The sequence below is a fragment of the Colobus angolensis genome, unplaced genomic scaffold, assembly GCF_000951035.1.
Source record: "Colobus angolensis palliatus isolate OR3802 unplaced genomic scaffold, Cang.pa_1.0 Scaffold166, whole genome shotgun sequence".
Taxonomy (NCBI): domain Eukaryota; kingdom Metazoa; phylum Chordata; class Mammalia; order Primates; family Cercopithecidae; genus Colobus; species Colobus angolensis.
The window spans coordinates 4,633,346-4,645,912 of NW_012114777.1; positions in this window are offsets into that span (position 1 = coordinate 4,633,346).

Consider the following 12,567-nt stretch of genomic DNA (forward strand, 5'->3'; position numbering starts at 1 on the left):
TTACAGAGGAACAAGGGAATTCTTTAGGTTACAGCATTACAATTGGTTAACATTTTAAGTTTATACATTTAGCAGTTTTCTATTGGTTCCCACGCTTTCACAAACAGCTGTGTCCTTATCGGGGACTTTCCAGGTGGCGTCTTTCTAAAGTTGGGATATATGGTAGTCTTTGAGTTGAAAGATATATAGTGGGGAGACATATGGTGGGATGTGCTCAGGAAGTTGAGAGATATATGGAGGGGAGACATATGGTGGGATGTGTTTATACTGGGCTCAGGAAGTTGAGAGATATATGGCAAGCACCGGTAATGAGAACTGAAAAAGAACAAGACAGGGACTTTCACAATGCTTGTCCATACGTCTGGAATCTATAGATAACATAATCGGTTAGGTCCGGGGTCAATTTTTAACTAGGCCCAGGGCTCCGCCCGGGCTGTCTGCCTGTGGATTTCATTTCTGCCTTTTAGTCTTTTCATTTGATCTCATTCAATTCTTCCACCTCAACCTCCAGAGTAGCTGGGATTATAGGCACCTGCCTTCGTGCCTGGCTAATTTTTTTTTGTACTTTTTTAGAGACGCGGTTTCAGCGTGTTGGTCAGGCTGGTCTCCAACTCCTGACCTCAGGTGATCCGCCCGCCTCGGCTTCCCAAAGTGTTGGGATTACAGGTGTGAGCCACTGTGCCCAGCCTCAACCAAGCTTTATGAAGTAGATGCTGTTATTAGCCACTCCATTTTACAGATAGGAAATTTGGGCACTTGATGTGCCCGAAGTCACAAGGCTGGTGAGCTCCAGAACGGCAGTTCAGAAACAGGCAGCATCCTCCAGGTACTGCACTTTTGGCCACCAAATAAGTAAATAAATGAGGAAACAAGTAAATAATTTGGAACTGCGAAGGAAAGACCCAGGAGTCTACAGTAATACGTCCCTTCTTATCCGTTTTGTTTGTTTGTTTGTTTGAGACGGAGTCTCCCTCTGTCGTCCAGGCTGGAGTGCAGTGGCACGATCTTGGCTCACTGCAACCTCCGCCTCCCAGGTTCACGCCATTCTCCTGCCTCTGCCTCCTGAGTAGCTGAGACTACAGGGGTCTGCCACCACGACCGGCTAATTTTTTTTGTTTTGTTTTGTATTTTTAATAGAGACGGGGTTTCACTGTGTTAGCCATGATGGTCTTGATCTCCTGACCTCATGATCCGCCCGCCTCGGCTTCCCAAAGTTCTGGAATTACAAGCGTGAGCCACCGCGCCCTGCCCCTTATCCTTTCTTGAGTCGGCCTGGACCCAGTACAGGAAATAGGCGGAATGCGGGTAGGAGCAGCGTTCTGCAAAACTAGGGCACCAGGAGGTGGGGGGGCAATGACCTCTTCATTAAGTGCCCCAGTCCCAGAAAGCCAGGCTTTCCTTTCTCTCTCCAAGACGGAAGGAGAGGAACTACTAAGGTTAGATTTGACCCATTGGAGGCAAAAATATTAAATCAAGTTCACAGACTCAAAGACCTCCAGTGCTGCAGAAGAACATTCATTCTTCCAGTGAGCCCCGCCCCCGCCTGCTGAACCTGGGCCGAAGTGGCGGCCAGGCTAGCTCAGTCCTTAGCCTCTTTCCTATCCCCAGCTAGGCTTGGAGCCAGCAGCGCGTGCACCACACACCTCTTTTGCCAGCTGTCTTCCTGTTGGGACTGTCAACCCAGCACTGGGCTGGGTAGTTAGCAGCTTTGGGCAGTGATGCCACAGCTACAGGAGTCAGCAGGGCACAGAGTGCCGAGCTCAGGTCCAGCGGAGCTGTCCTGGGTACTGGACCACTCCATCACCCCGCCGGGACACTCCATCTCCCCTCTGAGCAACCCCATCTTCTGGCTGGGCAACCCCATCTTCCCGCTGTGAAGGGGTGGCCTGCCCCTCTGCACCTGTGGGCGTTTCTCCTTAGGTGGAAGGAGAGACTTGAGAAAAGAAATGAGACACAGAGACAAAGTATAGAGAAAGAAAAAGTGGGCCCAGGGGACGGGCGCTCAGCATACAGAGGACCCACGCCGGCACCGGTCTCTGAGTTCCCTTAGTATTTATTGATAATTATCTTTACCATCTTAGAAAAAGGGAAGTGACAGGATAATAAGATCATCATAGGGGGAAGGTCAGCGGTCAGACATATGAATAAAGATCTCTGTGACATGAATAAGCTTAAGGAAAAGTGCTGTGCCTTGATATGCATATGCAAACATCTTCATAAACCTTTTTAGTGCATAAAGAGCAGCATTGCACTAGCAAGTCCCACCTTTCTCCCTAAGGCGGTTTTCTCCTTTCTCAGTAAACAGAACACACAATTGGATTTTACACCGAGATATTCCATTGCCCAGGGAGGGGCAGGAGACAGATGCTTTTCTCTATCTCAGCTGCCAACAACCGCCAAGAGGCCTTCTTTCCTCTTGTACTAGTCCTCCTCAGCACAGACCCTTCACAGGTGTCAGGCTGGGGGACGATCAGGTCTTTCCCTTCCCATGAGGCCATATTTCAGACTATCACATGGGGAGAAATCTTGGACAATACCTAGCTTTCCTAGGCAGAGGTCCCTGCGACCTTTGGCAGTGTACGCGTCCCTGGGTACTTGAGATTAAGAGAATGGTGATGACTTTTAACCAGCAAGCTGCCTTCAGGCACTTGTTTAACAAAGCACACCCTGCACAGCCCAAAATCCTTTAAACCTTGAGTCACCACAGCACATGTCTCTTGCAAGGACAAGGTTGGGGGTAGGGTCACAGATTAACAGCATCTCAAATACAGAACAAAATGGAGTCTCTTATGTCTACTTCTTTCTATATAGACACAGTAACAGTCTGATCTCTCTTTCTTTTTCCCACACCACTGGGCCACTCCATCTCCCCGCTGGGCCACTCCATCTTCCCATTAGGTCCTCAAGCCCCTCAGCGTGGTGACCCTGGAGTTTCTCATCTTTGAGTAACCTTACCATCCTGCTTTGCTCCTCCATCATCTTTCCAACAGGCTTTTAACTCATTTTCTGTGTTGAATTGCCTCTGCTTGAAGTACTTTTCCAATCAGAATGTTTTTTTCTCCTGATGAATACATGCTTTCTACAACACCCACCACGAATTGTCAACTACTGTCTGGCCACTTCCTATGAGGAAGAGCTTATTACTTCCCTGTTGGTCATTTCGTCTTCGGAAATGTCTGACTTTCATAAATGTTTCTGTTATGCCCAGACCATTTATTCCCCTGAGAAGACCACCAGAGTCCGGAGTCAAAGCCAAACAGCGAGGATCTTTATTACAGGTTCAAACCTGGAACTCTCACACACCCGTGAGACGAGCGGAGGAGAGTTGCCTGCTAGGCTCGGGATAGTACTTTTATAATCCGGGGTAAGCAGGTACAGAGTCATAGGGGGTTTTTACACAATTCAGATTTGGGATTGGCTCACATTTGAACAAGGCAACTTGGCTGATTATGATTGGTTCCCGCCATTTCTGATATTTCAGTTACTCTTTTGAAGCACTGATGTCGTTTATCAGGGGCTTGCAGGGCAGAGCTCGTTTACCCGGCCTGTTTATCCGGTCTGTTCTGGTTCCTGGTTTCCTGGAATTGTTTGTCTGAGCTAGTCCTGGGGGCTGTTTTTGCCCTATTCCACCTTGTTGCTAGGTTTAGCAACGGGGTGTGTACACACTTTACAAAAGGCTTTGATGTGAAATATTCTTGTGTACTTTTCCAATCAGAATGTTTTTTTCTCCTGATGAATACATGCTTTCTACAACACCCACCACAAATTGTCAACTACTGTCTGGCCACTTCCTATGAGGAAGAGCTTATTACTTCCCTGTTGGTCATTTCGTCTTCGGAAATGTCTGACTTTCATAAATGTTTCTTACATTGAACTAAAATTCTTCTCTTTAATTGCTTTGTCAACCTTCTGCAGTTGTAGTAGCAAATGCCATAAATACTTAAATACTTAAAAAGTGCTCCTCCCCACCTCATGAGTCATTTCCTTTCCAGAACAAACTTCCTAATTCCTTCAACTAACAAAACATAGGCTTTATCTCTTTTACCATCTAGATATTCCTTTGTCTACACCTGTCCTAAGTGTGGTACCTAGAGGTAAACACGTTTACCAGATGTATTCTGACCGTCCTAGGACAGAACAAGGCTGTCATTATTCTGTAAAGAATAGGATTTCTTGCCTAGGTGGTTAAAAGAAGTATTTTCAGTGGAGACCCATATCCTAACTTAGCCATTTGAAAATAGTTTAGCTTTCATACATCAAAAATGTATCCAGAAATCTCCCCAAGGTCTGCTAGAAGTCTAGAAAATGTTTCTACTTTTCCACGTCATATTAGTTTGCTAGGGGTGCCAAAAGAAAGTACCACAGATTAAGGGGCTTAAAGAACAGAAATTGATTTTCTCCCAATTCTGGAGGCTGGAAGTCCAAGATCAAGGTGCCAGCAGAGTTGTTTCTTCTAAGACTTTTATCCTTGGCTTGCAGAGGGCCACCTTCTCCCTGTGTGTTCACATGGTCTTCCTGCTGTGTGTCCTAATCTCCTCTTCCAATAAGGACACCAGTCATATTGGATTGGAGCCCACCCATATGAGCTCATTTAGCCTTAACGACCTCTTGAAAGACAGTCACATTCTGAGGTACTGGGCTTAGGGCTTCAACATAGGAATTTGGGGGGTGGGGGAAGGACACAGTTTGTCCCGTAATATACATCAAACAAAGCATCCAGAAAGTTCTCCAAGTGTCATTGTGATTAGTCTAGAAAATAGGGTGTGGGGGAGGAGGGAAGAAAATCATATATTCAACTATGAGTTATACAGGGAAAATATATGAAAATCAGATTATATTTCTATGCTTTTCTTTCATCATCTCTCAGCTACCTTGACAAGCACCTGGCAGGCAATCCATTCTGCCAGGGAGTCAACAGCAGGGCTCCAGCTCAGGGAGCAGGGGAGGAAGAGGACATTCTAGTTACAATTGTGTAATTTTTCTTTCCAACCCTTTGGCTAAAGCCAAGCAGATCATTTGAAGCTCAGAGTATTTTGTCACATGCTGATATGGGCCCACAACATCACGTAATGACACCACAAATTGGGACTAACTCTGAAGGGATGCATTACTCTGCCTTTAATATTACTTGTAGCAGAGACTTGTGGTTATCAAGAGAAAAAGCTATATGAGGAATTGACAAATTGAACTGCAAAATAATTTAATGAATCACTACCTCTTTCCTATAATTTGACTTTCATGATATATCATCTACTTTTTGATATTGAAAACAGCTACTTTCTCCTTTCATTCAGTGCCTGCTTACTCAAACTCTTCAGCCAAGGTAGAAAGAAAAGCCACATGGTTGTGAGAGAAGTTGCTAAAAGTAGATGCAGTGTAATTAATGGTCAGGCTTGAGAGTTGGTCCCAGAGGTGACCTCACTAGACACGACCTTGGGTAAGTCACTTAACATTTCTAAGCCTCAGTTTCCACGTCTTTGAAATGGGCATAGTAAAAGTTCCAACCTCATTTGAGAGTTGTGGACATTAAATGAGGTAGTTGAACGTTCTAGTGAAGTCATTTGCTGGTACACAAAGATGGGGCACAAGCTAACATTATTGCTGATTTTTTTGTACGAAGATGGTTATGCATAAATCATTCAGACACACACATGATTAAGTGAATAGTATGAAAAGAAGATACAATATTGGAGCTTGTTTATTTATTCATTCATTCAGCAACCACTTCCAATGCGTATAGGAGCTCAAATCTTGCAACTGAGGAGCTGGAAAAAGCTTCTCCAAGCTATTGATTAAACAAAGCCTCAAAGGACAAGGACCCTTAAAGTAGGAGAAGAAGGCATTACTTTCATAGAGAGCAAAATGCATCATGGCAAGATAATACATGAATGTGCAGGGAATTGGAAGGAATCTGGCGTGACTAGAGAGTAGGAATATCAATGGGAAAGAGGCAAGAGATGAGGTTGAGTAAGTAGAGGAAGGCCAGAAGATGAGGGACCTTCATGCAATGTTGCCTTTTGATTGTATCCATTAGCCAGGGAGGGGTCATTAGGTCAAAACAAGGCATTTATAGTTTTTGAAGAAGCAACTCTTTAGGCATGTGTTTTAGAATGAGTTTCAGGGATCATATTGAAATAAAATCCACTGGGGAAAAAACAGCGAATTCAGAGGATAAGAGATTCGGTTTTTAGTGTTGTTCTACACAAAATCCAGTTGTGTGAACTTGATCAAGCTTTTTCTTTCCCCATGAAGTTCAAGGAGAATACTAGACAATTTACAAAATGGCATCAGGCATTAATGTCTTTATTGTTGCAAAACATAAAATTGTATTTTTTAACAGCAAATTGTTATTTCAGCTAACACTTTCTTGGTCATTCTCTGTTCTGTTTTGTTCTGTTTTTTATTATTTTTTAAAATGTTGAAAAGAAATCAAATTTGAGAAAGGGCTAATTTTTTTTTTTAAACACAGTCTCGCTCTGTTGCCCAGGCTGGAGTGCAGTGGTGCCATCTTGGCTCACTGCAACCCCCACCTCACCATTTCAAGCAATTCTCCTGCCTTGGCTTCCAGAGTAGCAGGGATTATCAGCACTTGTCACCATGTCCAGCTAATTTTTTTGTTTTCAGCAGAGATGAGGTTTGGCCATGTCAGTCAGGTTGGTCTTGAACTCCTGGCCTCAAGTGATCCACCCACCTGGGCCTCCCAAAGTGGTGGCATTACAGGCATGAGCCACCACACCTGGCCTGAGAGGGCTAATTTTAATGATGAAACTTCTGGGCACGTAAAAAATTTTTTTGTGGCCGGGTGCGGTGGCTCAAGCCTGTAATCCCAGCACTTTGGGAGGCCCAGACGGGCGGATCACGAGGTCAGGAGATCAAGACCATCCTGGCTAACACGGTGAAACCCCGTCTCTACTAAAAATACAAAAAACTAGCCAGGCGAGGTGGCGGGCGCCTGTAGTCCCAGCTACTCAGGAGGCTGAGGCAGGAGAATGGCGTGAACCCGGGAGGCGGAGCTTGCAGTGAGCTGAGATCGGGCCACCGCACTCCAGCCTGGGCGACAGAGCAAGACTCCGTCTCAAAAAAAAAAAAAAAAAAAAAAAAATTTTTTTGTTTTTTGAGACAGAGTCTTGCTCTGTCGCCCAAGCTGGAGTGTAGTGGCTGATCTCGGCTCACTGCAAGCTCCACTTCCCAGGTTCATGCCATTCTCCTGCCTCAGCCTCCTGAGTAGCTGGGACTACAGGCACCCATCGCCACGCCTGGCTAATTTTTTTGTATTTTTAGTAGAGACGAGGTTTCACTGTGTTAGCCAGGATGGTCTCGATCTCCTGACTTTGTGATCCACCAACCTTGGCCTTCCAAAGTGCTGGGATTACAGGCATGAGCCACTGCACCCAGCCAAATATTTTTAAGATATTTTGCTCCAATGTGCTTTACCAAAAAGTGGTACAAGTAATTCAAACCACATTAGCAAAATTGCATAAAATTCTAATGATCTCATTGGTAAAAATGTACTTTATTTTATAAATGCTAAAATAGCAGTTTAGTATTTACTGTATGATTTTTTTAAATGATCAATGATATATGTATTTCTGTGTATTCAGTTATGATCAGATAGTTGTAGGTGGGTAAGTGATTTCATATTTTTAAATTCTCCTTTTGCAAGGAGGCAGGCGAAGTTTTCTTAATTTTAAAAGTTATTAGTAAAATTCATATGATATGAAATATATTGAAAGTATTATATTACATTGTGATCAATTTTATGCTACCAAAGGTTATTGAGACCACAGTACTTAATAGTTTTTAGATCACTTGGTCTGTGAGTTTGCCTTTTCTGTAACTGCTGGCATTTCTCTGAAGGTTACAAAGGAAAAAACCGTTCTTAAAAATAAAGTTAATGAGTCCATCTTCTGGGCCTCCAAAGGGAAATTGAGATTCTTCACCAATTTGATGACAACATATCTGCTCTGTACAAAGATGGTAAAAGGTAACGTGCTCTCTTCATCAAACAGGATTTTGACTGGTTATCTATTGACCTTCTGAATAGCTTTGAAGCAATCAAGAGAGCATATCAAGCAGAATTTTCATCTCTAATCCATCAAGTGACTACATTTAAGTATGTATCTTCACATTTACTTTAAGGGTGTTAACTAGAACATCTTGTCATTAATTTGTTCAAAACCTGCTTTATGTGCTTATTTTTAATAGCCATATTTTGGCCATAGCATCCCTAGAACTTAATAGTGTCAAGAGCCACATTGATGAAAAAAGGTAAAGGAAAACTGGGCTCCTCCTTGATAATTTAATTCAAGTCAGCAAACATTCATTTATTGAGCATTCACTGTATTCTAGCCACTGGCCTAAATAGGTCTCTTTCTCCAACTGTTCTGTTTTAATGGCCCACTTCTCACTATTTACACTTAGTCTGAGCACTGTCACTAACCATGATATGCATAACAGGAGGACTAGAAGGAGAGAAGGGAGAGAAATCAGGGAAAAATATTGAAAGAAATTCTCTTTGTCCATTTTGTGCTGCTACCTACTACCTGAAACTGGTTTATTTATAAAGAACAAAAATGTATTTCTCACAGCTCTGGAGGCTGGGAAGTCCAAGAGCAAGCCATCAGTATTTGGTTGATGACCACCTTCTTGCTGCATCCTCATATGGCATAGGGAGGAAGAACAAGCTCAAGCCAAAAGGCCTTTTTATAAGGGCCTCAATCCAATTAATTTGAGATGATTCTTCCAGGCCTAATCAACTTTGAAAGGGCACACCTCTTAATATTATCACATTGGCAATGCCTGAATTTTGAAGGGAACACATTCAAATAATAGCAGAAATAATGACTGAAAACTTTCCAAATTAGTTGAAAAATGCTAACCTGTACACTCAAGAATCTCAATGAACTTATAGTAGGATAAATGAAAAGGGATCCAGACCCAAACACATCATAGTAAAACTGTTTAAAGCAAAATAAAAAAAGAAGACACTTTTAGGGCAACAATAGAAAAGTGACTCTTCACATACAAACGAATTCCAGTAAGATTATTGGCTGAGGTCTTATAAAAAGCAAGGAGGCCAGAAAGTGATATGACATGTTCAACATGCAGAAAGAAAAAGTACCAAAAAAGAATCTTTATATCCAGCAAAACTCAGCTTCAAAATGAAGGTAAAATAAAGACATTCCCAGATTTTGAAAAACTAAGCAAATTTGTTGCTAGGAGAACTGTCTTACAATAAATACTAAATGAAGTTCTTCAAGCTGGAATCAAGTGACTACAGGCAGTAATTAAAATTGATACACACAAAAAACAAAGAGGAGCAGTAAAGATAATGATATAATTACATAAAACACTATAAACAGTTGTGTAGAAAAAACTCAAATTGTTTTTGCTCTGCTCTCACACTACAACATTCAATACAGAGGACTTCTGTGACCAAATGTGTGGGGTTTCACCCAGCACACTAAGCAAGTAATCATTCTGGCACCAGACACCAGCTAGGTTTCCTCCAATTCAAGTCGAACACTATCTACCTGGAGATATTAATAGCATCAGATCCCACAGGTTGAGGGCTCAGTCACATAAAACTACCCCTCTTCAGTTGCAAGTTTAAGCCTCTGAGATTTCTGACTGACAAGCTTCATGACCTCCTCTTTGGGTTTAATTAATTTGCTAGAGTGGCTCCCAGAACTCAGGGAAACATATTTACTGGTTTATTACAAAGGATATTGTAAAGTATAGGGATGAAGAGATGCATAGGACTAGGAATGGAGGGAGAGGTGTGCAGCTTTCATGCCCTACTTGGGTGTGCCCCTTCCAGGAACTTCCATGTGTTCAGCTATCTGGAAACTTTTTGAACCCTGTTTTGGGGGTTTTTATGGGAGTTTCATTACATAGACATTACTGATTAAATCATTGGCCATCGGTGATCAGATTAACCTTCTCCTCTCCCCAGAAGTTGTGGAGTAGGGCTGAAAGTCCCAACCCTCCAATCCTGCCTTGATCTCTCTGGTGACCAGCCCCCATCCTGAAGCTACCTAGGGGCTGCCAGGTATCAGTCAATCATTAGCATACAAAATGCATTTCTTTGGACATTCAAAGGATTTTAGGAGCTGTATGCCAGGAAACAGGGATGAAGACCAAATATATATATTTCACAATATTGCAACACTTCTTTATTCTCTTAACTGATTTTCAAAATCAATTATATAAACAATACTTACATAATTGCACTGTTGGGCATACAACATATAGCAATGTAATTTACAATAACAGGAAAAAAAGGTGAGTGTAAGCAAAACTGTGTTGGGATGACAGATAAACTAAAAGGATTATTCACCATGAACTAATGGAATTTATCCCAAGAGTGTAAAATTAGTATAACATTTAAAAACCCATTAATGTAATATACCATATTAATAGAACAAAGAGCAAAAAGCACATGATTATCTCAATAGATTAAAAAATAGCATTAGGCAAGATCCAATACCATTTCATGATAAAAATATTCAACAAACTATCAATAAAATGAAACTTTCTCAACATAGTAAAGTCCATCCATAAAACAATTCACAAACATCATACCTAATGGTAAAAGACTGAACAATTTCTTTCTAAGATAAGGAACAAGGTAAGGATGTTCACTATTGCCACATCAACTCAACATTGTACTTAAGATTTTAGCCTTGGCAATTAGGCAACAAAGAAAGAAAGAGTCGGGAGCAAGATGGCCAAAAAGGAACACCTCCAGCCTCCAGCTCCCAGCGCGAGTGACACAGAAGAGAGGTGACTTCTGCATTTTCAACTGAGGTACCAGGTTCATCTCACTGTGGAGTGCTGGACAATCAGTGCTGGTCAGCTGGTGCAGCCCAACCAGCTAGAGCTGAAGCAGGGCGAGGCATCACCTCACCTGGGAAGTACAAGGGGTAAGGGAATCCCTTTTCCTAGCCAAGGGAAACTGAGACATACAACACCTGGAAAATCGGGTAACTCTCACCCTACTACTGAGCTTTACCAAGGGTCTTAGGAAATGGCACACCAGGAGATTATATCCCACATCTGGCCCAGAGGGTCCCACACCCATGGAGCCTCCCTCATTGCTAGCACAGCAGTCTGAGATCTAACTGCAAGGTGGCAGCGAGGCTGGGGAGGGGCGCCCGCCATTGCTGAGGCTTAAGTAGGTAAACAAAGCCTCTGGGAAGCTCCAACTGGGTGGAGTCCACCACAGCTCAAGGAGGCCTGCCTGTCTCTGTAGACTTCACCTCTGGGTGGAGTCTGAAAGCTTTGAAGAGAACAGTGGATCTCCCAGCACGGAGGTTGAGATCTGAGAATGGACAGACTGCCTGCTCAAGTGAGTCCCTGACCCCTGAGTAGCCTAACTGGGAGACATCCCCCACTAGGTGCAGACTGACACCTCACACCTCACACAGCAGGGTACACCCCTGAGACGAAGCTTCTAGAGCAAGAATCAGACAGCAGCACTCGCTGTTCAGCAATATTCTATTTTATGCAGCCTCTGCTGCTGATACCCAGGCAAACAGGGTCTAGAGTGGACCTCAAGGAATCTCCAACAGACCTACAGCTGAGGGTCCTGACTGTTAGAAGGAAAACTAACAAACAGAAAGGACACCCACACCAAAATCCCATTAGTACATCACCAGCATCAAAGACCAAAGGCAGATAAAACCACAAAGATGAGGAAAATGCAGAGCAGAAAAGCTGGAACTTCAAAAAATCAGAGCACATCTCCCCCTCCAAAGGAATGCAGCTCATCACCAGTAACGAATCAAAGCTGGATGGAGAATGACTTTGATGAGTTGAGAGGAGAAGGCTTCGGTCCATCAAACTTCTCAGAGCTAAAGAAGGAACTACATATCCAGCGCAAAGGAACTAAAAATCTTGAAAAAAGAATGGAAGAATGGATAACTCAAATAATCAATGCAGAGAAGGCCATAAACAAACTGATAGAGATAAAAACCATGACATGAGAAATACGTGACAAATGCACTAGCTTCAGTAACCAACTCGATCAACTGGAAGAAAGAGTATCAATGATTGAAGATCAAATGAATGAAATGAAGTGAGAAGAGAAGTCTAGAGAAAAAGAAGGAAAAGGAAATGAACAAAGCCTCCAAGAAATATGGGATTATGTGAAAAGACCAAATCTACGTCTGATTGGTGTGCCTGAAAGTGAGGGGGAAAATGGAACCAAGCTGGAAAACATTCTTCAGGATATCATCCAGGAGAACTTCCCCAACCTAGTAGGGCAGGCCAACGTTCAAATTCAGGAAATGCAAAGAACGCCACAAAGATACTCCTCGAGAAGAGCAACTCCAAGATACGTAATTGTCAGATTCACCAAAGTTGAAATGAAGAAAAAACTGCTAAGGGCAGCCAGAGAGAAAGGTCGGGTTACCCACAAAGGGAAGTCAATCAGACTAACAGTAGATCTCTTGGCAGAAACTCTACAAGCCAGAAGACAGTGGGGGCCAATATTCAACATTCTTAAAGAAAAGAATTTTCAACCCAGCATTTCATATCCAGCCAAACTAAGTTTCATAAGTGAAG